This window comes from Sciurus vulgaris, assembly GCF_902686455.1.
Source record: "Sciurus vulgaris genome assembly, chromosome: 15".
NCBI classification, from domain to species: domain Eukaryota; kingdom Metazoa; phylum Chordata; class Mammalia; order Rodentia; family Sciuridae; genus Sciurus; species Sciurus vulgaris.
Window position 1 is genome coordinate 76,073,803 of NC_136476.1, and position 26,019 is coordinate 76,099,821.

Sequence of the window (26,019 nt, forward strand, 5' to 3'; positions counted from 1 at the left end):
AGGAATAACCTGACAGAACTTCACCTCAGCTACACCATCTCTTGCCTTCTGCCCTGGGTTTCTCTGCCCTATAAGATGCCTTTGGAAACCCATTCTGCCATTATGGCGCATGTACGTATCAGGCAGTTTTCTCCAGAGAAGCAGAACAAATAGGCTTATGATAAGGAATTGCTTCATTTGGTTATGGAGGCTGAGAGATGCTACAACTACCATCTGCAAGCTGGAAACCCAGGAAACCAGTAGTGCCGTGTCAATCTGAGCTTAGACGCCTGGTAACCAGGTTAATGGTGTAGGATCCAATTTAAGGGCAGGAAAAGGCTAATATCCTGGTTCAAACAGTCAGGCAGAAGGAGAAAAGTTCCCCTTCTTCCATTTTTGGGTTCTATCAGGCCCTTCTTTGGCCCACCCACACGAGGCAAGGTCATCTGATTTACTCATCAGTTCAAATACAGTCTCTTTTGGAGATGTGCTCACAGACACACCCAGAAATAATAGTTAGCCAGATGCCTGAGACCCAAAAACCCATTTTGACATGCAAAATTAACTATCACAATACACAAATCTGGAAGTGTGAGAAAATTAACAACCTCCTTATTGACCAATAAGGGACAGAAACTAGAATATAAATATCCCCCCCTTTTATATTTTGAGCAGGTAATTTAGAGACATAGTCTATGTGACTTCACAGAGAATCCCCAGTAGAATTAAGCCCTAGTTGCCCAACATGCTAAACAGTCTGAGACCCTTGGATGAGTTTTTCCCACCTTCGTTCTTTGGTGATCCTCCACCCTCCACTTCCCTCCACTTCCCTGTCCCTGGGGACTGTGTTCTAAAACAAATTGTGTCTCTGTAAGGTGGTTTGAGAAAACAGCCTGACTTCCCTGAGCTTCTATTTCCTCTTCTGTAAAATGGGAATCATTACTGTCCCTCTCCCTCCTAAGGGTGAGCATTAACTGTGAAGTGCTGAGCCTCATGACAAAACCCAGCGAGACCTCAGAGAACTGAACAAAGGACAGAGGAATGTTTGACAGTTTCTTCAATAAACTATTAAAATGGTCCATTTTCTTCTTATTCTACCCTTCCTTTTGCTTCCATCCCTAAACTTTGCTTAGGTTCCCATAAGCAAAGATACCACCTGGTGCCTTTTTCTCTACTAAGACAAACCATGGGGGGGTGACAATCCTCTGCTGAGGGAGTGGGGGATGATGATTCAATTATTCATTAGCTCTTTTCCAAGGAAGACCCCCAAATGAAAACTCGCTTGCAAATGCAGTCCAGGAGAACTGTGGGGTGGAGTTCCCCAGAGAATGGCTGTAGCAGCAACTCTTTTTTTTTTTTTTTTTTTTTTTTTTTTTGAGTCACCTGGATGTGACTCTGAATTCTTTAGGGATAGGATTTTGGTTTTCCTTGGTTCTCATATCTTTCTATCCAGAATGCTACATTCAAAAGAGGCTCGTGAATAATGCATGGTGAGCTGAAAAACTCCACGCAAGTAAATTAAAGATGAGTATGAAAACCCAAGATGCTCATGCTGAATCCAGCTGTGGCCAGAGCAGGCAGTGCTGCCGTGTATGATCCATCCGGTGGTTAGCCATGTCCCGCCTCCTGTCTGGGCCCCGCCCCAGTGCGTGCCCCGCCTACATCCCATGCCCCGCCTCCATCCCATGCCCCGGCCCCAGCACGTGCCCCAGCTTCCCGAGGCTCAGCATTCCTCTGCCCCATTTCCTCTATACCTTGTTAGGACACTGAACTCAACAACAGCTTCATGCAATATAGGTCATGATGAATGACGCGGCATTGTCCTTCCAGACCACATTTCCATGACTTCTTCCTAAAGGCTGTGCTTACACGGGTGTGCCTGCAGACACCACCATCCAGGTGGGAGGGAGTGATGAACTATCAACTTGCAAGAGGAGATGAACTATCAGCTTGGGACAGAGCAGAGACCTGGTCCTAGTCTGGTCTCTCTGCTGCTGATTTCCCTCTGGATAATGCTTCCTTCTGGGAAAACCCTCTCTGGTTTTAGTTTCCCATTTAAAAGATGGAGGAACTGAGGCCCAGAGTAGAAAAGTAACTTTTCCCAGGGTCACACATCCAGCCAATAACAGAGCCAACCTCTTTTACCCCAGTACCACCCTCTTCCTCTACTCTAAAATGCCCACCACCCCCTTCCCAGGTGAGCTATCCAGGAAAAAGGAGGGGAAAATAGATTTGCAGCTGATTTAAAGCAGGATGCTTCCAGGGCGCCCTGCTCCCTCTGGGTAATTTATGGATGTGTGAACAGGATGATGGGCTCATTGCTTATACCGTGTAATTCAAAAAATGCGGCTGCCCCGGAAAGATGGGTGAGAGGTATAAAAATATGTACATTTGATGGAGCATATATATGTGTTTGTAAATACAGTCTGTTATTGCTCAGTGTTATTATATATCCATCATCTTTCTTTGGGTTATTGGAAACATAAAAATCTTAAAGCACTAAAAACACAAAGAACGATAAGTCACCCAGGAAAGTATATCTTCTCGGGATGATTTTATGTCGGGAACAGTTTGTGCCTTCGGAAAATAAAGTCCTTGCGTTGCCAGAGAGGGAAGAGAAGGCAGAGGGGCGGGGCTGGGAGGTAGGACCTGCAAGTCCCTGGGCAGAAGCAGGTCCTGGAAGCAGCAGTTGAACAAGCAGAATAAGGGCTGGAAAAGCAGTGGACGGAGTCTCCAGCCCAGACCAGCTTCCACAGGATGTAGCTCTCTGCCCTGAGCACACCATGATGTTGAATCCCAACTCCTTCCCTAGAAACCAGAAGTCAGAGTGCCCACTGGGCGTAGTAGGACTCCACAATTCAGTTCCCTCCCGCTCAAGCCACCCCACTCTGAGCCAGCGTTGAATGTGGCTGTAGGAAAAGGACATTGATGGATCAGACCCCTCTCCCCGGGTTCCCTCCTTACAGCCCAAAGCACCCAGACCACAAAGTGGAACCATAAACTAAATTCCAAGCAGCAGACATAGTCAATAGCACAGACGTGATTTTTAAGTGAAATTAACGATTTTTTGAATATAGATTTCCTCTCCGGGCCCTTTCCTCCACAATGTGGGAGATTCATGCTTCTACACGGGTATGGTAATGTCACCGAAGCCCAGGCTTCTGTATAAGTCAAATGTTAAGGAGGCCTCTAGGGGAGCATGGAGGTGGGAGGCTAGTGGCATGGGGTCACAAGTGCAGAGGGTCCTGTCACAGCCACCGTGGGAGGTGGAGGACTTCACGGGGCTAGAGGAACTGGTGGTGAAGACTCCTGGGGTCTGGTCCACACTCTGCCCCCTAACTCACATATTCACATCTTCTCTGGGCTTCAGGTTTGTATGTCCGAAGATAAGGGGATGGGAATAGACCCTCTTTAAGAGTCCCTTTAGGAACTTACATTGGAATGATCCACCTTCTCTTTTATTCATCTCTGAATCCTCAGTATATAAAATAGTAGAAAAGCATCAGGCATATAGTAGGAATTGGTAAATATTTGTTTCATTATTCATTTTGCTTGTGCTCTTCAGAAATTCAGTTAAGGAACTCCAGTCATACTGGAGCAATTGCATTAATGGTCCCAAATAATAGCCTCCCTGGGTCTACATCCTTTGCAGTTTGTTCCCACTAGTGTCTGGACTTGGCCACGTGGCATTTTTCCACCAATGGAAGAGTAGTGTCTGGCTGCAAGCTGAGGATAGAAAAGGCACTTGTATTTTTCCACCTCTCTCACTTGGACCCAGCCACTGTCATGGCCTAACTTCTAGAGGAAGAGAGACAGGATGAAGAAAGATGGTGCCTCCCAGCTACAGGCATGCCAGACCAGACAGCCCGAAATGACTTGCCAGCTGACCAGGGACATGTGAGCAAGCTCAGCACCATCAGCTGGGTGTGGTCTGGAACAGCAGGACCTCTGAGCCAATCTTAGACTCAGGAGTAATAATATGCAGCTATGTGTTACACAGCACATGCTAACTGATACACTAGTATGGGGAGATTTTTGTCTAAAAATTGTATACTACAAAAAGTGGAATAACCAAACCTCAGAAAAAGCAGCACACACGTGGAGATGGTGCTGGTCTGAGGCGAGCCGTGGCTGGCAGTTACAGGAACTCCTCCATCTTTATTCTTATGCTCTTGGCTTGCAGTGGTTCAGCTTTCTGCTTCTTCCTCACTTCTCACACCATCCCTAGTTTCCAAGGCTCCCCCTATGTGCAGATTTCTTCCTCCCTCATTCCCATAGCCTGTTCAATAAGCAAAGGATTCCCACCATCCCACCATCCCAGCCTTTGTCTGCTACAACTGCCTTTCAGCCCCTGTCCTGCTACAACTACCCCAGGCAGAGTCATAGCTATGTCCTTGCTACACTCCTGAACTCATAGCTCAAATAAATTTGCAGGAGGGACAACCAGGAGCAGTATATGTGTATGTGCATATGTGTACACATACAGGTGTATATACATGTATGCATATGTACATGTGTATTAGCTTTCTACCACTGTAATAAAATACCTAAGATAACCAATTTATAAAGACAAAAGGGTTATTCTGGCTCAGGTTTGGAGGTTCTAGTCCATGATCAGTTGGAGCCATCACTTTGGGCCTCTGCTGCAGCAGAACACCATGGCAAGAGTGTATGGTGGACAAAAACTGCTTACCATGTGACCAGAAAGTAAGACAGTGAGTAGGGTGCTGGGGGCCCATAATCCCTTTCAAGAACACACTCCCAATGACCCAAACACCTCCCCTAAGCCTACCTCTTAAGGTTTCCACCACCTCCCAATAGCACCATCCTGAGAACTAAGTCTTTAACACGTGGGATTTTGGGGGACATTTAACTAGAGTAGTGTGTGCATGCACCTGTGTGTGTGTGTGTGTGTGTGTGTACATAACACATTCACACATATACATATATTTATATAGAGAGAGAAGATACTCAGAGCTCAGAGCAGTGACTGGACTGGATGTTCCATACAAGGCTAAGATGCTTCAACTCTCTTCTCTAGAAGCCCTGAGAGTGACTTTGCCAGGCTTTCAATGGAAAACTAGAACTCAGTTGTCCTGATTCTTCCTCCATACCTTTTTCCAACTCATTGCATTGCATTTCCTCCTAGTTCCACCCCCGGAGAACTATGAGAACAGCTTCAGAGAAAGGCACAGCACCCATGCTGGACAACCCGCCCCAGCTCCTTGCACATTGGCTCTTGGACACGCCTGATCCCCAGAAGCTGGAGTTGTTCCAGCTGGTGGCATATTACTCCAGGTCTGCTAGTGATGATAAACTCCTTTGTGACACAGCAACAGCTCAGACATTTTCCGCCACAATTTTCAGAACAAAACAAGAGATCCTACAGGAGTGGGAGCTCAGAGGCTGTTCAAGGGCTGTTTTCGAGGAGTTTATCAGTAGGAGACGAAAATACAAATGGCACAGAGATTTTTACATTCTGCAAAAGACCAGCTGGGTTAGTGGACTCAGCAAATAGGAGTCAGAGTAACAAACTCACTGAGTCCTTACTCAGTAGTCAACCCCTAGCTGACCACCAGGGCTCCAAAAAAGTGGCTCAGATAGTCTCTGGAGGAGATATTCACATTTATTGAAAATGTGACCATAGGAAAAGCTAGGGTGCACTCCCCCCTCCATTTATTCACCCGTAAAACGGGACTGATACCCGTACCTGCTTCTAGGATTGTTCTGAAACTCAAATATGAGAATCCATGCTAAGTACCTGCCACTGGGCCTGGCACGTGTATCAGCTATGGCAATGGGTATTATGGTTATTATACAAGAGAAGACTCAAGGCTCAGAGGAAGGTGGTGCAGGAAGGGAAGGGAGTCAGGGAGGTTTTTTGGAAAGAAGAGAAGACACCTGAACTGGTTTGGATAGAAGGCAACCTGGTGGAGGTGGAGAAAGGGTGTTACAGGTAGGTGGAATTAGCAAAGTCAGAGAGGGAGGGAAGATTTTCAAGTGAAAAGAAAAAACAAGTTGCTGTATTTGAAGGATGGAGTTCAATGAGCAGGAGGAGAGAAAAGACAGGAGGCTGGAGAGGCGAGCCATGTACAAGGGCCAATTCCTTTGGTGATGACAATAATAGCTAACACAGAAATGCTCATAGTGTGAAACAGACATCTCACTTATGTTCTTTTAAACTTGTAACAACCCTGGGAGGTAGTTCAATATCTTACCATCCTCCTCCTCTTCCTCCCCATTTTGCAGATGGAAAAACCTGAGGTTCAGGAAGATTGACTAATCAGCCCATTGTTTCAGTCAGCTTTTTCATTTCTGTGATCAAAAGACCTGACAGTTTATTTGGGGCTCACAGTTTCAGAGGTCTCAGTCCATGGTTGGCCGACTCCATCGTTCTGGGTCTGAAATGAGGCAGAACACCATGGCGGAAGGGTATGGAAGAGGAAAGCAACTCAGAACATGGAAATCAGAATCAAAGAGAGAACTCAGCTCACCAAAGACAAAATATAAACCCCAAAGGCAATACCACAGTGACCCACCTCCTCTGGCCACACCCTACCTGCCTACAGTTACCACCCAGTTAATCCATATCAGTGGATTCATCCACTGATTATGTAAAGGCTCTCATACCCACTCTTTCACCTCTAAACTTTCTTACATTTTCTCATGAACAAACTTTTGGAGACTCTTCATATTTAAACCATAACACCAATCATTCTTTAATTAAGCAAGGGCTCAGAAACTTTAAACCCAAGAAGTCTGGCTCCTATGCACATTCTCTATCCATCATACTGCAATGCTACTTAGAGAAAGAATCAGTTTTCAATGATGTACCCAGGCACCAGCAAGACTCCCAGCTGGACTATATAATTGATAATATAATTTTTTAAATCCTCTGGGCTGGAGCAAATGAAACTCAAATTCAAGACCCAGCTTAGCTGCAAATCTCTATGTAGTGGTGAGGAAGATGCTTTTCCTCCCTGGGCCTTATCTCCCCATCTCAATCACAAAGTCCTTCTAGCTTTGATGTGCTTAGGTTCCAGGGCTTTCTAGGAGTGCCTGATGTTTAATTATGCAAATGAGAATCAATACTCAAAGCTTGGGCAGGAAGTTGGGGTCTGGGATAGGGAGAGGGTAGGGAAGTCAGGATGCCTCTGGAGACCTGATCGCAGGCCAATGTTGCAAGGATCACGTGAACCAGTGAGGCAGCAACCAAGTAAAATGTAAATATCTTCACCCCATTGGAGCCTAGCAATGCAAGGACCAGCTCAGTGTCTGATAATCTTGCAACAGAAAAATCTCTGACAGGTTATGTTATAAGTCAAGGGTTTTCACACCAATTTTTAGCTATTTTTTTTTTTTTATCTTGCTTGGGATGCAATAGATAAAAAGCACAGCTTTATTTGTGCAGATTTATTTTATAAATACAGATTATAACCTTTATTTATTATGAAGTCAATCAATAAGAACAAGGCTGTTTTGATTAAATAAATTGAATGCTCAGGCTGACACAAAACTGCAATTGTCATCCATAACCCCCTGACTTCACACTTTGGTGTTTATAAAACAAGCTGATAATTTTCATTAGTTTTGGTTGTATAATATCTTGAAAACATGATTTACACAGATGAGCAGCTGCAAATGCTGACGGGTTAAGGGGAAATAAAAAGAAGTGAAGGTGTTTTGCAATCTTTGAATATTCTTCAAAGTAATCCCAAGGCAAAAAAAAAGAAGCCAAAGAGACTTCCTTGAATTGTACAAAATATTTTCTTCCAGATGGTACCCATGACCTAGGGGTTTGCCACCCGTACATTTATTGAACAAATGCCTCATGAGTGCCAATAATGGCCACAAACTGCTCTGAGCACCAACATACAGTTGGAAGCAGAAAAAAAGCACCCGTCCTCCTGAAGTTTGAAACCTTGGTATACAAGATGGACGTTCCATCACTAAGGAAGGTCTAGAGCACCTACAGAGAGGACAAAGAAGACAGAAAAGGGGGAAGAGGGACTCTGGAGTGGAGGGTGGGTCAACTGGAAATGGGCCAAGCTTGGAAGTTCTGAGCAAAGTCTGAGGAAGTGAAGGGGCCAGGCCCGAGGCAGGGACAAGGCCCGTCCAGCCAGCGTCACAGCCCAGGTGAGTTGGAGGAAGAGCAAGAAGGCTCATGCTGAGGCAGTCAGAGGAGCTGAGCAAGATGGGGAAGTCGGAGGAAATGAGGTCAGAAAGGAGGACAGAATGGGGTGGTCCGGTGAGGCCGCTGGAAGGTCGAGTAGCCGGCTGGCCCACTGGAGCTCTCCGGCCGGAGCGGCGGGTGTCTGGCACGTGCTGCAACAGCATCACTTGGAGTGCCGGCCCGAGAGCAGCACAGAGGGAGCGAGAGGATCAAAACTGGAAGACCGGAGGGGATGGCACTGACCCAGGAGGGAGGCGGGGGAAATGGTGAGAGGCGGCTGGGTTCTGGATATGTCTGGAAAACAAAACTGGTAGCAGGTTCTGACCCACCAGATGCAGGGTATGAAAGAAAGAGAGGAGCCAAAGATGCAGCCAGATGTGTGGCCCAAAGCAAGGGCAGGGTGAGACTGCCACTACCTGAGAGGGGGAAGACAGGACAGGAATGGGTTTGGGTAGCTGTGGGTCCCGAGTTCAGTTTGGGCTGCACCGCGTTCACCACTCCTGTTAGAACTCTAAGGAAGTTGGGCAGGAGTCTGAGTTCCAGGAAGTGCGTCGATGTGGGCCTATTCTGGGAGTCATCGAGTAGCCAGATGCCGCTTCGAGTCTGGGGGAGACGGCAAGGGATTGGCAAAGCAGTGGGTCTGGGTGGAGAAGAGGAGCAAGGACTGAATGTGGGGCCCCCAACACTGAGAGGTCAGGGACGGAGCGGAGCAGGTGGGGGCGGGGAGCAGAGACCAGGAGGGAGAGGTGTTCAGAGGCCAAGGGAGGAACCAGCAGCAGGAGGGAGCATTCAGGGGGTCACATGCTGTCAGGACACGTGAGAGGCCACTGAGGTCAGACTGCTGGCTTCAACCACACGCGATCATAGGTGACCTTGGTAAAGTCAGTTTTGATGGAAATAATAGGCTCAGAAGCCTGACTGAGCTATCGCTCAGGAAATGAAGGAAGGGGTTGGAACAGTAGTAAAAATGGATCTTCCGAGAATTTTTGTCACAGAGAAATGAAACAGCAGTTGAAGGGAGACGTGAGATGGGAATGCCATTATCTGTTGTTTGTTTTAACATGGGTGAAATCATGGCACATTGGTGCACCGATGTCAAGGAAATGTGTTGTGTGGTCCACAAGGACAGTGGCTTGTCCTTGGACAAGTGTGGAGGGGAGGGTTGGCCTCTAGGGTGCAGTGACAGAGGGCAGGCAAGGCACCAGCACACCCGCAGGGTGACAAGGTGCTGGAAGCCTGTGGAAGCGCTCTTCTGCTTGTTTTGTGACTGCGAGTGAGGAAATGGGTCATCCCGGCTAAGGAGGGGATATGACTTTCCAGCAGGGAGAAGGGGTGAGAAAATCACCCCAATGAGAGCGAGGGCGAATGAGCCAGGGAGACCAATTCCGGTCGCCAGGCAGCATGGGAGCCAGCAGGAGGCTGGTGCTCATGGACCAGAAGGGAGGCAGTCAGCCTGGCTGCAAGTTCTCGCCCAGCATCACCGAACAGCAGGGGGAAGGACCGGAGCCGAGACACCCGGTTACAAATCCTCGACCCACCACTCACTAGCTCCGTGACCTTCTGCAAGTCACCTCACCTCTCTGTGCTTAGGTTCCCTCACCAGGTTCTGAAAACAAGACAATGTTGGAGGAAGTGAAGATGCTAATCAACCCTCATTTGATGGTCACACATTGTATAGGTTGCACCAAGTCATCACTGTTTGCCATAAATATGTATGAACGTTTTGTTTTAATTAAAAATCTTAAGTTAAAATAAGCAAATGTACATGTAATATTTAGCCTCGTACCTGGCACCACAGCTAGAAGGAAATGTTAACTTGTGTTATTATGAATACCATTTTTGGGAGCCGGCAACAGGGTTCCTTGGCTGGTGAAAATCCTCACCGTTTGTCAGAGAACCCCATGACACGTCACATCAGTAGGTGTTAAGGCAGTACCATGCTGTAATCTCATCTGGTTCATTTCAGCTGGAAACACCTTCATAATTCCCCAGTTTATCTGTTTGTTATGGTTGAGTCTGAACACTAAGTTCCATTTCCCCCTGCTGACATGTTATCTTCTGTGGGGGTCGTGACAACTGAAAGTGGGCAGAGAAGCCCCCACAACACACGACCACTTGTACCCATCACGAGGTGCTGTGGGCACCCACGCCCACCATCGCCCGGGCTGGAGCACTGCTGAGGCCTTACCCGGGCCCTCGCCAGAGCCCACCTGGCTTCAGTTGACCTTAGAACATTTTTTCTCTGTCCCGAAGCTGCAGTCGAGTTGGTCCTGCTTACACCCCACAGCAGCAGATGTACGCAGGAGCACATTTTTAACAGGCTTTTGCAGCTTCAATTTATACCAACTAAGGATCCCTGTACATAGGCCCGATCATATTGAGAACATAGATGAACCCCAATGTGGGAAGGTGGCCGGTGGGAAGACGTGGGGAGTCCTTTTGTGAGTGCTTCTGAGTAGGAAAGACAGACACGGAGCCACAGAAGGGGAGGCAGGAGGATCACTTGATCCGCAGGAGTTCAAGACTGGCCTGGGCAAAAAAAAAAAAAAAGGCAGTCACCATCTAAGAGCCAGGAGAAGGATCAGAAGCAGATAGAAAAAGTAGAACAGCAGAAAAGCTGACTAAAAACAGAAACCTTAGAGAAATTTCTGGGAAGCCAAGTCCCAGGACCTGGCCTCATGGTCCATGGATCTATGGGGGTGTTTGTCACCAGAGCTCTGGGAAGAAGACATGAGGCTGGAGAGGGACATTCGCTGGGGGCTCATTCACAAAGAAACACTGAGGAAGGCTCCAATGGACCAGGCAGGGAAAACGTCCTCGGGGCCATTTCTCCAGGGAGTAGACCATGAGCCAGCAGCATCACACTGTGCACATGGGAGGCTGTCAGGAATTCAGAATCCCAGGCCCCACGGAGGACCCTCTGGACCACAGTCCACTTTTGGACCCGATCTCTAACCTCCTGTGCATGTTGAAGTTGGAGAGCACCTGGCCTCTCTTTCCTCACCCGGCTCTGCCTCCGGGGGAGGGAGGGTCCTAGTTATTACCCTGTTTTATAGACACAGAAGTACAGAGCCTTGGGAAGCTTCACCTGCTGCTCCATGACACTCCGGCAGTACCTGAGAAGTGTGGGCCTGAACTCAGAAGCTGGTGTCCAAAGCCTATACTCCTTCCGAGACCCTGAGCCAACCAACTCCTTGTCAGGACAGGGAAGCTGCATGACCTTGACTTGGAGGAAATGGAATAAAGACATGCTGGCCGGGAAGCCCAGGGGGCCTCCTCATGCACCGAAGGAACCCAGTGACACATCCCTAATGCGTTTCGCTTATTCATTCAGCAAACATTCCCCACCAGCGCATGCCAGGAACTGGAGTGTGGAGGATGTCACAGTGCTCGAGACACCTTGATTCTGTTGGGGAGAACCAGAGCAAGCCAGCACTCCCGAGTCCCACAACCAGAGCGTCCATGTCCATATCTATTGTTATTGCCTCGCTTTCTTTTCCGTGTCTCTTCCTGCCTTCTCATCCCCTCCTTCTGTTCTCTCTCTCTTACAAAGACCCAACTGGACATCCCAAAAGACAAGCAACAGTCACAGCCTGCCCCCCTGATGGTTGGCTGTGGGAGGGAACAGCATGGGCCAGCATCCGTGTATCTCAGCCCTGTCTAGAGTCTGGCTCTCCTGGCGACCCTGTTCTTTCTGAGAGCCGAGCCTCTGATCCTCGGCACCAGAAGGGTCCTTGCCAGACAAGTTTCTTCCAGCGAACTTCAGTCTCCTGTCTCACTCTGAGGCCTTTTTGCTCCTGGGGAGCAAGCAGAGGACTGTTTCCTGGTGTAGAGGCCCTCCTACAGAAGCTTGGATGCAGATGAGCTCATTGGACCTAGTCAGACCCGCGCCAAGACTGAGCAAGGCTGGATTCTGAGCTTCAAATGTAACATTCAGAGGGAAACAGAGTAGGAAGATGAAGGACTTGGAATGAAGAGGGTCAAGTTTATGACAGCAGAGCCCTGAGACACACCAAGACAGCGAATCCAAAGACAGCAGGGTCATGTGTGACCACAGGCTTAAATGGAAAAAGCAGTTTGCAAAATAAGTTGAGCCCGTTTAAAGACAGAGCAAACACCTGTATACACACGTGTATTCAAAAACATCTGGAAAGAAATGTGTTCAACCAGGTTAGAGTTGAGTGGCTTGGTGCTGATTTGGGCCCCCAGGCAAGGGCAAGGTTGACTCTTCTTCCTAGTCACCACCGGTGAGTTGACATTGACAATGAACTTGGCCAGGCAAACCTCAGTCCATGGCCTTCCTCTACTTCCAGCCTGTTGCTTTAGAAGTCCCCAGTTTCTTTCCACATCTTCCTTCCCTGTGACTTTTATGTCCTTTCAAGGAACTGTAAATCCATCCCATCAGCCCAAACCCCTAATTTAACAGACCATTTGCATCTGTGAAAACAAGACTCTTGGATTCAGAAGGCAAAGATGTCCTGAAACGTGGAAAACAGCTTCATTGCTGTGTTTTGACCAACAGCCGGTAAAGAAGGTCATGAGGCAGAATGGACCTGAAAAGCCCGTCCTGCTGCGACCTTCTCTCCAAATCCCCAGGTTAGGAGGAGATGGAAACATCATGTGACTTTCTCCCTTGGAGTCCCTCAACTTCACGAGTTTAAAAACAAAATGTCTTTGTTACATAGAACAATCTTTTGCTTTCTGTGTTCTCTTGGCCTCACAAGGACAGGGAAATGTCCCAGCCCCAAGATAATAACTAGACACTCGGGAAGGAGTGCTTCCTGCATGTCCAGCTCCATGCTAATGGCCAGTTTTCTCAGATGTAGGTCCTCCTGCCCCATCTACGGGCACCCCTCTTTGGTTGATGACACGCCAAGGTTTGGAAAAAAGCCAACTTCCCACATAGCCAGTAAACAAGATAAGTAGAACCCAGCACAGATCATGCTGACCCTACTCCCCAGCTTCTGGGCCACAGCCTTCCCAGATTCATCCCTAAAACATTAACAGCATTCAATGCTGGGCTATGGGATTATAGGCAAATTTGGTTGGAAAATTAATATAGAATTTTTTTAAAGGAAAGAAAAGGTCATGTCTGGACTCAGATGCCCCCAGAGAGGAGGGTCTGGGGGGCTGGAAATTCTGCTGTGCTCTGGCCTGGAGCTCCCTTGCACTGGGTTGGGAGCCTGAGCCATTGCTGGGAGGTCACAGAAAGAAGCATCCACGGCCCCCAGAGACTCCCTCAGCCCCAGAGGGCTAGGACTATTCATGAAAGTGTCTCACAAATGCTTTTCACTGAAGCAATTTGTCTTCAGACTCAACCCTCCAGAAACAGGAGCATAGTGTGATTTTTTGATTGACTACAAGATGTGTTGATACGTCATCTCTCTTAAGTCACAAAGAGTGTCTTTTGTGTCTCTGGTGAGCCCTGAGGCTTCCCTAGGAAGCCCAGGTCTAGCAAGCGATGGCTGTGTCCATCCTGCAGACCCGTTCTGCTTCTTACACCCTAGGACTCAGTGCCAAGAGACAGAGGTCCCTCTGGTGCTGTGTGGCGGACACTGTAGTGGACAGGGGCACAGCAGTGTTAGAGTGTGCACTCAGGGCCATGTCGCACTGTCCTTGGCATGGCTCATCGTGACACCAGTTTAAGGCAAAGGTGGCCATAATCTTGGTGGCTGCAGAATGCCTGCAATTCAACGGTGGTCAAAACATGGATGATCCAGAAAAGAATGCACCTAGATAAGAATGGCACTAGAAAAAGTGCCTCCCCTTCTCTGTGTTCGAGTCAGGAAGCACAAAGCCGAACCCAGGCAGCTCAGTAATTCCCGTTTGCTACAGGCTGCGTTGCAGACAGAAAGGTACATTCTGGGCTACGTCCAGGCGAGCCTCAACCTCACAGGGTGCTTATGGCCCTTTAGTTGATGGTGCTCAGCAGTAAGCACTGCCCCCATCGCTCTTGCGGTCACCCATCACAGATGGGGTTTACACCAGCCAGTAAAGCAGCACCACCCGAGAAGCAACATATGGGGCTTCATGTGGACTTGTCCCTGCAAATCCGTGGGCCATCCAGCCAGCTTGCTATTTGCATACATCAGTGTAATATTCAGAAAAGGCAGATGGGACCTCTCCGTGATTGCTTTGCCTGATCAAACCCGAAAACAAAGAGAGTCACACTCTCAAGGAAGTTCAAAAAGAACTGGATGTCACCTACTGCCACCATCTACACCCACTGCAGACCTCGCTGACATCTGCATCGAGCTCCTCCCCACTGAGCCCAAACCCAGCTTCATAGCCTCATCAATATTGAATGTCAAAACTGGCAACCCCCAGCTGCTTAGAGGTGGCACTCAGGATAAAACTTATTTGACATCCCCCTAAAATAGAATGCTAACCTTTCACAGGTGGGGCAACCAGGTATGGGGAAGGGAACGCCCTGGATGAAATCATACAAGAAGTCTTGCAGTGCTAGTTAGAACCGTGAACCGCATGACTCCCTATTCCAGTGCTCTTTCCACTGGGCCACAGCAGCATCTAGAATCTTAGCATCAGTGGGAGGTAAGAAGACGGCCTAAGCGGTCAATCCTATAAAAGGACAATTGAACTTGGCGTGAGCATGGCCCTGCATTCGAAACCATAGGGGCTCTGTGTCCTCAGGTGAGAAGGGCCTCACTGAACCCTGGCTCTCTGCTTCCCCGCACTTACAAATTGGTAGTAATGACAACCTGCCTTATTAAGCCATCGTGATGCTCCAGTGAGATGGTACCGAGCACAGGGCCCATCACAGAATAAGAATAATATATTGGCATTTTTCCCTGCCAGTGCCAGGCTCCTGTCTGCCACTATCCCTCCAGGCCTCTCCCAGCGAAACCACCTCCTGTTCTCTTGATTGCTTTCAGTGATGGAATGAGGCCTTCCTGGGTTTCCATGGTTGCGCCGGACCTGTTTATTGGACAGCTGACTTTCATTGCTGCAGGTCTCCACTTGGAGGTGGCAGAGCTGGCTTTGGAAGCGGCACTGGCAAAACACCTGAGCTCTCCCCACTCCGGAGAGTGTCTCAGGGATGCTCTTAGAACTTCCAGACTCCCTTTGTCCTGGTTAAGAGTGGGGACATTTTCTCAAAACTCCACCGGAGCCATTGTCTGAGTAAATTATTACTGAACTCTGAAAGCGCTCTGGTTCTTCCACCAGCTCATGAGCTCCTGAAGGGCAAGGTCTTATTCAGCTCTACATCTCCTGGGTCCACATTTCTTGGTGTATGGCAGGTACTCCAGGTGATCTACGTTTTTACCCCAATTCTCCACCCCTCCCTGTCTCTGCATGCTCTGTCATGAGTTTGCCATGCTCTCACCCTATAGACAGTGCATAATAACCTTCCCCAGACCTGGCCACGTGTGTCAGTCAGCTTTCCATCACTATCATGAAGTACGTAAGGCAATTAACTTATAAAGACAAAAGGGTTATTTTGGATCATGGCCCTGGAGGCTCCAGTCCAAGGGATGAGTACCCCCATTACTTCAGGCCTTTAGCAAGGGAGACACAAGGTTCTACAATCCCCCTCGAGGTCATTCTAATGGCTGAAGAACCTCCCACTGGGCCCTACTTTTAAAAGGTCCCTTCGCATCCCAGTAGCAGCACCTGGGGATCCTGACTTTAATTCAAAGACCTTTGGGGGACACTCATCCAAACCCATAGCACCATGAGACTTCCTTTGACCCAAAGGATGTATATTACTTATCCATTGCTGCATAATAAATTATCCCAAAATTTAGGAGCTTAAGACAGCACATGTTTATTATCTCATAGTTTCTGTGGGTCAGTAATCTCAGCATAGCTCACTTGGTCCTCTGCTTCAGGAGGTGCAGGTTGCCGTAAGGGGGCATGCCATAAGGTGCAGGTTGCCATGGTGCAGGGCTGCCGTAAGGGGGTCAGCTAGCCACAGTCATCTCAAGGCTTGATGAGGTCCTGCTTTCTGGGTTTCTGTGGTTTGCTGCAGGATTCAGCTCCACATGGGCTGTCAGTCCAAGGCTGCCCTCTATTCCTTGACACATGGGTCACTTCGCCAAAGCACATAAACCAGGAGAGCAGAATGGATCTGCAAGCAAGACCAAAGTCACAATGTCCTGAAACTTAGTCATGAAGTCCATCACTCTTGTCCTCTCTGTCCTCTAGGAGCAAGCCATGGTCCAGCCCATTTCCCAGAATGATGAATGCCAGGATACAGGGAGCCATCTGAAAAGTCTGCCAACCACGTGCTGCTTGCAGATCTAGCCAACAGGATCCCGAGAAAAGTGTGGACACTTGAGCTCGCCTGCTCTTGTGGAAGGATGTGCCTTAGGTAAACCACTAGTGTCAGAAGGAGGATGAGAAACACCTAGTGCAGAGTTAAATCCGCCTCCCCAGCCAAAACCAACCCAGGGCAGAGGCCCCAATTAAAATGCAGACACAGGAGTGAGTCCAACCAAGACCAGCTGACTGCCCAGTGGAACCCAACCCAGAGCAGCTGAAGCCCGGCAGAAGCCATTTAAGTTTTGGAGTTGTTTGTGAGTCCAGCGTGAGCTAATTGATAATCGTGCACAATTAAGTATTGATAATTTATTTCATATCTCAGTTTCCCTCATCTGTAGAAAAGACATAATATTCATTAGTACTCTCACATAGGAAAACTGAATGAGTTAGCATTTCCAAGAGACAACAATTCCTAGTAGGTAGTGATCAATCATAAGTGCTTGTTAAATTAAAATAAATCAGTCGATAACAGCTAACCTGCCTGAGTGTTTGCCAGGCAGTCTACACTCTATATACATAGTCTCGTTTGCACTTCAAAATAATCCTATGAGGTTGGTGCAATTATTATCTTCATTTAAAAAATGGAGCTCAGCAAGTTTAAGAGACTTGCACAGATATGCTAGTATACAGGGAAGCTAGATTTGAATTAATGATCAGCCGAATGAAATCCAAGTTGAGAAAGTTAGGACAGCAGAGTCAGCGATAAAGAGCTTGGAAGAGTGATGAGAGGTCCAGGTAAGCTCCCAGGTCCGTTCAGGACTGAGCTGCAAACGCTGGGCAGGTCCCAGGACATTCACTCCTTTAGTCAGTACCCCGTGTGCCTCGCGGGGGCCCAAGACGACAGAACAGAGAGTTTAACCAGGAGAGAGAAGTCTGAGATGGCAACACAAGAGATGTTTTGAACAAGAAAAGCATTGAAACTGGGATTTAATGGCTCAGTGTGACCCAGGGACAGATCTAGGTCATCTGGGTGGAGGTTTAGAAAGGGATCAATGTAAGGAAGAACCAGATAAGAACTGCAGAAACTAACCATAAATAGAACATCAGAAGAGGACACAAGAACCACTCAAATGCACCAGCGGATTCTGGGGACCAATTGCCAAGGCTCTGTGGAGACAGTCCCGCCCTGGGTGAGAGAAGCCAAACCATTTACCTTGCACAATCTCATTCAGCTCCTCATCTGAGCTTCCAAAAACACAATTGCATATGCGGGTACGTAGCCAAAACCTTGCCCTGTGGGAACTGTCACCTGGTTGTTTTTCAATTTCATGCAGGAAACAAAGACTATTTACCATAAAACTCTCCTTCGTGCATAATTGATTAGGATTCCAAGGACTAAAGGTGTTAAATAACATTAATCATTATTCTGGTCCTCACTGGGTTGTAGGGATGCCATTAAACCTCACCTGAACTGATCCTGTCCAGACAGTATCTGGCCCTCACTTAGACTTGACCACACTCTACCCCCTGACTCAACCCCCTTCCCTTCTCCACTGGCTACTCCAAGGCTCATTCCTCTTGCAACTGAAGCTGCCTTGCTTTCCCTGGCAGCCCCCACCCCACTTCATCTTTCACTGGTATCTCCACTGGGTTCCTCAATGGCCACTGTCTCTGCCCTCCTCTCACATGCTGATGGATCCCAACTCTTGCCAGCCTCCCCTCTTTCCAGCCTCACAACCTCCACAAGTGACCACAAGTGACCACTCTCACTCTTGCCCAGATCCCCCTGGAGCTGAAACCTATTAGTCCAATGGCTGTTGGAGTCTTCATTCCAAGGTTCCCTGGACACTCTGACTCAATCTTTGCAAAATTTGCTCTTTACCAAAATTGGTTCTTCTTCTTTTAAATGGCACCAAACTATCTTATTAGGTAGGTTTCTTATCCTCTCTGGGCTTTGGCTTTCCATCTATAATATAAGGAGGTCAGAGTAAATTATTTACAAAATCCTTTTGATTCAATTCTGACAACCATTTACTGCAAGATTCTAGGATTTTAAATGTTGCTGTGTTGTTGGTTTGGAAGATAATCTGATGGCAAGATAATAATAATAGATGAATTTTATTGACAATTAGGTGCTAGAAATTTCTGTAATTACTACCTACAGGTCATCTCCATGGGGGTTTCTCTACCATCATTTTCATTTTGAAGATAATAAAAGAAGCTCTGCTGATCAGAAGACTTGTTTAAAGACACATACCTGGGAAGTAGCTGCCCCAAGATTCAAACCTTCATGGTCTAGCTCACATCCTTAGGTATTATATCAGGGTCAGTCTTGAGTCTGCGCCTTGGCTAACTCTGTGTCTTCGGGCAAATCTTTTGTCCTTTTATGGCTCAATTTCCCCATTTCAGTTGGAAGTGGTAACAATAACTGTTAATTTATCTTACTTGCAAACCTGCAGGACCAAGTAAGATCCTACCTAGGAATATAATGGAAGGATTCTCCACCCATATTCCTGTTCCCCACAAGGCTTAGACTTCACCCAGGCAGAGTGGTGACCGGTCTTCCAAACACTCATTGCTGCAGGGAAGGATATCATTGGAGAGCAGAGAAAAGATTTAAAAATCTAGTCCCTATGGATGCTAGAACATAAATATTTGATTTGGCGAAACATGTTGAATCAAGAATTAGGTTTCCTGTTCCCCAAGCAGAAGAAAACATTTCTGAGCAGCAATGAGTGAGCAGAAGTTGAAACTTTCCTGAAAGTGGTCCTTTCCTCCCCAAAGCCCATTTTCTGAATTGTGAGGGCAAGACAGGATGACAAAATTCCAGATAGTTTCAGGATCTGAGGGCAAAGAGCCTGGGCCCAACACCAGCTCAGAGAACCCCCTGCAGTGGTAATGGAGTCTCAGATCCAAGCTGCAGGTCCTGAAACCACACCCAGTGTTCTTCCTCCCAGGGTGGCTTAGAAACCACAGAAGGATCCTGGGGCCAGAGCAGCGAGGGACACCTGAGAAGAGCATCCAGGGAGGCCTTGTAATTAGAAAATGGGGGCCAGCAGCAACCCACAGGGACCATGGATGGAGAGGGTTATACTTTGGATGTGAGGTGTCCCTCAAAGCTCACATGTGAGACAATGCAGGAAGGATCAGAGGAGAAACGATTGGATTGTGTTGTGAGATTCTTAATCCAATCAGTGAGTTGATCCCGATGGGGATTAATTGAAGTGGTAGGGTGTGGCTGGAGGAGATTGGAATTGGGGCGTGGCTTTGGGGTTATATATTTTATATCTGGAAAGTGGAGAGAGTCTTTCTCTTCCTCCGCTTCCTGACCACCGTGACGTGAGCTGCTTCCTCTGCCACCCTTTTCCACCATGATGTCCTGCCTCACCTTGAGCCCCGAGGAATGAAGCCAGCCTCTCTGGACTAAGATCTCTGAGACCATGAGCCCTCAAATAAACCTCTCCTCCTCTACAATTGTGCTGGTCAGATCATTTAGTCACAGCAATGAAAAAGCTGACTAAAACAGGGAGCCAGGCTGTCCTGGAAGCTAGCAGCACGGACAGATGATGGCGCCCCTGGCACCAGATGCCCAGACTCTCTCCCAGTCCTCAACATAGCCCTAGGGTGAGGTAGGACCCAGATAGACTGAGGTTAGGTTTCTGCTATTCAGAGAATTAGAGCTTGAAAGATAAAAAAAAAAAAAAAAAGAAAAGAAAAAAAAGAAAGAGAAGAAAAAAAGAAAGAAGAAAGAAAAGAGAAGAAAGAAAGAAAGAAAGAAAGAAGAAAGAAAAAAGAAGAAAGAAAAAAGAAAGAAAAAAGAAAAGAAAGAAGAAAGAAGAAAAAGAAAGAAAAAGAAAAGAAAGAAAAGAAAAAGAAGAAAGGAAAGAAAGAAAGAAAAAGAAAAGGATGATAAGAAAGAAAAGAAATAGAGAGTCTTACAGGTCTTCCTCCTCCTGACATTATGGGCAAAACCACAGCCACTGCCCAGGAAAAGCACCCAGCCTGACGCCTGGCACGGGATGCGAACAGCTTGATAAGCAGAGCTAGCTCTGTTACCTCCTCCTGGGAGAAGCTCCTCTGCACACAGGCCCTGTCCTGTGCCAGTGTCTGAAGCCCAGGTGGCCCCCCCAGGAGAAAACAAGACAGGGAGATGAAGTACCTGTGCTCAGTGCTGTGCACCCCAGTGATCCAAATCTGGGTAAAGAAATCACTTTTCAAACTGCAAATGCCTATTAATGTGACTGTGAAATTAAATAGCTTGCTGAAGATTGTTTTTTTTATCCCTGGAATTAAACTTGGAGTAGGTCTGTTTATTCATTAGCTAATCAGTTTGTTTATTTAGTTACAGCCAGACTCCAGGAGACACAGTGATGAGAAGGAAAATCCGTAAGAGTCATGCTTCTCAAGCTTTAAGGTGCCCACACATCACCTGGGATCTCGTTAAAATGGAGATTCTGATCCGAAGGTCTGGAAAGGGGGCCTGGGTTCTGCAGTCCTAACAAGTTCCCAGGTGCTACTAATCCTGCTGATTCGTGGACCACACTGGGAGGCAGTGAAGTCAGACACACTCGGTTCAAACCCAGCTCTGACTTTTGGTAACTGTGTGATCTTTGGTAAGCTAATTAACCTCTCTGAGCCTCAATGTCATCTTTTATTAAATGGAACTATTTATAACTCCTTACTGAAAGATTGCATAGGTGAAGATTAAAGATAATTCAACAGGGCACTGGCATGCCATGGGCCTTCAGGGAAGAAGCAGCGTGAGTTATCAATCTAGCAAAGATCCTTGGGATCCCTCTTGTACTTGTTCATGTGGATGGGGTGGTATTTTTCTCTACCACTAGCATGTGTGGTCAGTTCTGGACCAACTTAGGGGCATCTTGCTCCAAAAGTAGATCCTGCCCACCTCCTGGGCTAGGGCTCCTGTCTCCCCTCCAGAGGAATTCATCCCCAGTCAACTGGAAGTGCGTCTTTGTCATTTATGTGCCATAATCAGCACAGATATGGGGGCAATCCCCAGGCGTAGATCAACTTGTCACCCCATGCCAGCCTGAGTCTCTCTCTCTGAGCTCCCCAGAGCTGGTGAGAGCTTTGCAAGACCAACCCTGGAAATAAAATTTCAGTTAAATACACTAGAAATCGGATCACATTTTATTCCTGGAAGGAGAAAGAGAAGGTGACAACAGCCGGAGGCAGGAGCTGGGGTATGTGCACATCGACAAGCAAATCCGAAAGGAAACACCATTGCAGCGTGGCTGCACCCTGAGGAGCCAGCCAGCAGCCGTCCAGCTTGGGGTGAGGGGAAGGGCGGTTCACCCTGACGGTGGCCCTGCTCACGTGGGGGTGGCTGTCACCTCTGAGAGGCAGGACCAGGTTCTGAAATCATGCTGGCCCCAAGTGCAGTCCATCAGGGCTCAGATCCAGGCTCACCCCACCTGAGCCACCCACGTGCATCAACAGGACCAAACAGGAAGCAGTGCAAGAGGTGGCAACCACCGGAATATCCACAGACTCCCTGTGCCGCAGACCCTGCCCTGGGCACTTCGTAAATGCTAGCTCCTTCCTGTCGAGGAGCTGCTACTAGTATCCCCACCCTTAGATGAGAAATGTGAAGCTCAAGTTTCCTTATCTATGGCAGCCAGAAAATGGCAGACAGCGCTCAAACCCAGCCAACCAGTTTTCTGCACTCTGCCACCAGGCCTGGAGATGCCTTTTCTAGTCTGCTCTGGTCAGAAGCCCCCTGTACTGCTTGCATGACCAGTAAAGGACCCCAAATAGAAATCTGAAAATGCACCTCTAATACATCCATGTAGATAAACTTTCTCATCCTTCCATTAAAACCATGGTAGTCTTCAACAAAGGCTTTTAAAAAGCAAAGTTCCCATTGAAATAACTGGAGACATCTTTTATTATGGTGAAATATAATGCATGAAATTTACCAATGTAACCATTTTCAAGTGTCTGGCGCAGTGGCATGAAGTATATTCCATTATTCTACAAGCATCAACACCATCCATCTCCAGAACCTTCCAGACCGAAACTCCACCCCCACTGAATAATAACTCCCTCTTCCCGAACATCCCAGCCCCTAGTAACCACAATCTACCTCCTCTCTACATAAATCTGACCACATAAGTGGATTCAGACAATATTTATCCTTTTGTTTCTGGCTTATTTCACTTCACATAATGTCTTCAAGTTTCATACACACTATAGCATATATCAGAATTTTGTTCCTTTTTATGATGGGATAATATTCTACCGTATGTATACGCCACATTTTCTTTATCCATTCATTCGTGGATGGAATGTGGGCTGTTTCCACTGTTCGGTTTTTATGAATAATGTTGTTATGTACCTGAGTGTACAACATCAGTTTAAGCCCCTGCTTTCAATTATTTTGTGTGTATAACCAGAGGTGGAATTGCCTGGTCATATCGTGGTTCCACATTTAATATTTTGAAGAATCATCAGACTATTTCTGTAGCAGCTATACCCTTTTACATTCTCACCAACAATGCACAAGAATTACAACTTCTCCATATCCTAGCCAATAATTATTTCCTGGGTTGTTGATACGACATCTACTGCAAGTTTGGATGTTGAATGTTCCCCAAAGGCCCGTGTGTTCAGCAACTGATCCCCGCAGTCGTGATATTGGGAAGTGGTGGAACCTTTAGAAGGTGAAGCCCAGTGGGAGGTCCTCAGTTCACTGGGGACTTGATTTTGAAGGGGATTATGGAACCCCAGCCCATTCCTCTTCCTCTTTGCTCCCTGCTCATGATGGGAGTGACTAGACTCTGCCACATGCTCCAGACGTGATGGGTTGTCCCAGCATGGGCCCAAAGCAGAGGGATCAACTAGTTATGGACTGGAAACTCCAAAACTGTGAGCCAAATTAAACCTTTTTTCTTTATAAATTGATTATCTCAGGTATTTTGTTCTAGTAATGGAAAGCTGACCAATAATAGCCATACTAATGTGTATGAAGTAGTATTTATTGTAATTTTGATTTGCATTTTCCTCATAAATAGTGATACTAAGCATTCTTGAATACACTTACTGACTATTTGTGTATCTTTGGGGAAATGTCTTTCAAGTATTTTGTACATTTTTTAACTGGATTGTTTTGTTTTGTTGTTATTGGTTGTAGGAGTTCTTTATCTGTTCTATATAATCACTCATCAGATAAATGATTTGTAAGTATTTCCTCCATTTTGTGAGTTTCCTTTTCCTCTGGTAATAGTGTTCTTTGATCCCCACATATTTCAACTTTGATGAAGTCCAATTTACCTACTTTTGTTCGTATTTCTATGTTTTTGATATTGTATTCAAGAAATTATGTCAAATCCAATAGCCAAGAAGCTTCATCTCCTACTTTCCTCTGTTTTATAGCTTGACTTCTTACATTTAGATCCCTGATTGTCAGTTTTTGTATATGATGCAAGTTAAGGATTCTACTACCTTCGTTTGCATGTATGTATACAAGTTTCCCAGTGCTGCTGTTGAAAACTCTGTCCTCTACCCTACTGAATGGTCTTGGTGCCCCTTTGGTCAAAATCATTTGATCATGTATGTAAGTGCTTACTTCTGGGCTTTTCCCATTCCGTTCATCTATATGTCTGTCTTTACACCATTACTAAGCTATTTTAATTACCGTAGCTGTGTAGTAAGAGTTAAAATAAGTAAGATTGAAGCCTCCAACCTCATTCTTTTTTCTCAAGATTGTTTGTCTATTTGTGGTCCATACAATTTTAGGATGGGTTTTATATTTCTGCAAAAAATATTCTTAGGATTTTTTAGTAGGAAGTGTATTGAACCCATAGGTCACTTTGGGCAATACTGACTGTGTAACAGTATTAAGTCTTCCAATTCAGGGATGTCTTCCATTTGTTTGTAGCTTCCTTAATAATTTTAACAACAGTTTGCAGTTTTCAATGTACAAGTCTTTTACCTCCCTGGTTCAATTTATTCCTAAATAATTTTTATTGTTCTGTTAAATTCCTTTAGGAATTGTTGCATTAATTTCCTTTTCAGATTTTTCATTGTTGATGTATGGAATGCACTTGATTTTCTATCTTGTAGCTTTAATGAATTTTTTAGTTCAAACAGGCTTTTTTCTGGAATCTTCAGGTGTTTATCATAAAAGATCAGGTCATCTGAGAACAGAGATAATCTTACTTCATCCATTCCAGTATGGACAGATCCTATTTCTCTTTCACATCTAATTGCTGTGGTTTGAACTTCCAATCCTACATTGAATAGCATGTTCCTGATTGTAGAGGAGAAGGTCTCAGTCCTCTTAATGCTGAGTATGATGTTCAACATAGTCAATGAAGAATTTATAGGTGGCTGAGGAGCAAGAGCATGAAAGAGCAAGCAGCCTCTAAGTGCCAGGTTCAAATTGGTGTTTCCATTCATCAAATCCCAGAATGTTCATGGTGACTTTACCACTGCAAAGCCAAACTCAAAGAGGTGCAGAGACTTTTCCAGGCTCACAGTGCCAACAAGTGGCCACCCGGGAATGTGAGCCCAGGACTGTCAAGGCCAACATGTCTGAACTCTCAAATTGCTTCAGCTTAGCAGGTTAGAATCATCCTTGCTACAGGAGGGTTGTCCTTCAAGTCTGTGGGCAAGGATTCCACTTGGGCATCAAAGACCTGGCCTTGAGTCTTGGCTTTACAGCTCCCTGAGAAGGTACCCGAATGAATCGTTCAACTGTGTGCTCTGGTGTCTTCCTCTGCAAGTCAGGAGCCATCACGAAACACCCTTCAGAGGTTTTCTCAGAATCAGAAACTTCCATGCTAAGTGGCCAAGTCCCAAGCAAACCAGGGTAAATTTGTCCCCCTAGATGATGGTTAATAAGACCACTCACTCAACTGTTCATTCATTCAGAAAACACAGGGAGTCTGTTGTATGCTGGGCACTGGTCTTGGTACTGAGATGGAGAGAAAAAGAAAAAAAAAATTTAAACTTTATGGAGCTTATGTGCTGGTGGAGGGATAATGGCATGAATAAAAAAGTAAAATATTTAGTATGTCAAGCAATGATAAATGCAACGAAGAAAAATAAAGCCACAAATTATTCAAATAGCCCCAAACTGGAAGCCACCCAAAGTATCCATCAGCAAAGCAATGAATAAATAAATTGTGGTATATTTATGCAATGAAATAGTGCACAGCAACAAAAACAAGGAATTACTGATACACATAATGTGGATACAGCTCTTAGAGATTAAACTGAGCAAAAGAAGGAGCCAGACCCAGGAAAGTACATGCTAGAAGATTCTGTTTTTACAAAGTTCAAAAACAGGCAAAATTAACAGAGGGCAATTGAAATCAGAAGGCTAATTACCTGAGGCAGTTATGAATTGGAAGGACCCAAGGAAAGTCTGGGTTGCTGGAACTATTCCTTGTCTTGATCAGGTGGCAGTCATATCAAGCACATGTATGTAAACATTCATCAAAATGTACATTTATCAGGGATCCAGCGTGTGCACTTTACCAGGTATATGCGCCTCAATGACAAAATTCTTAAAAGAGAAATAAATATATCAACCAAGGGGAAATGAAGTTATGGAAGAGGTGGAATTAGGTGAGCACAGTTCTCTGCATGGGAGTGAGAACTCAATACATGGTACTATG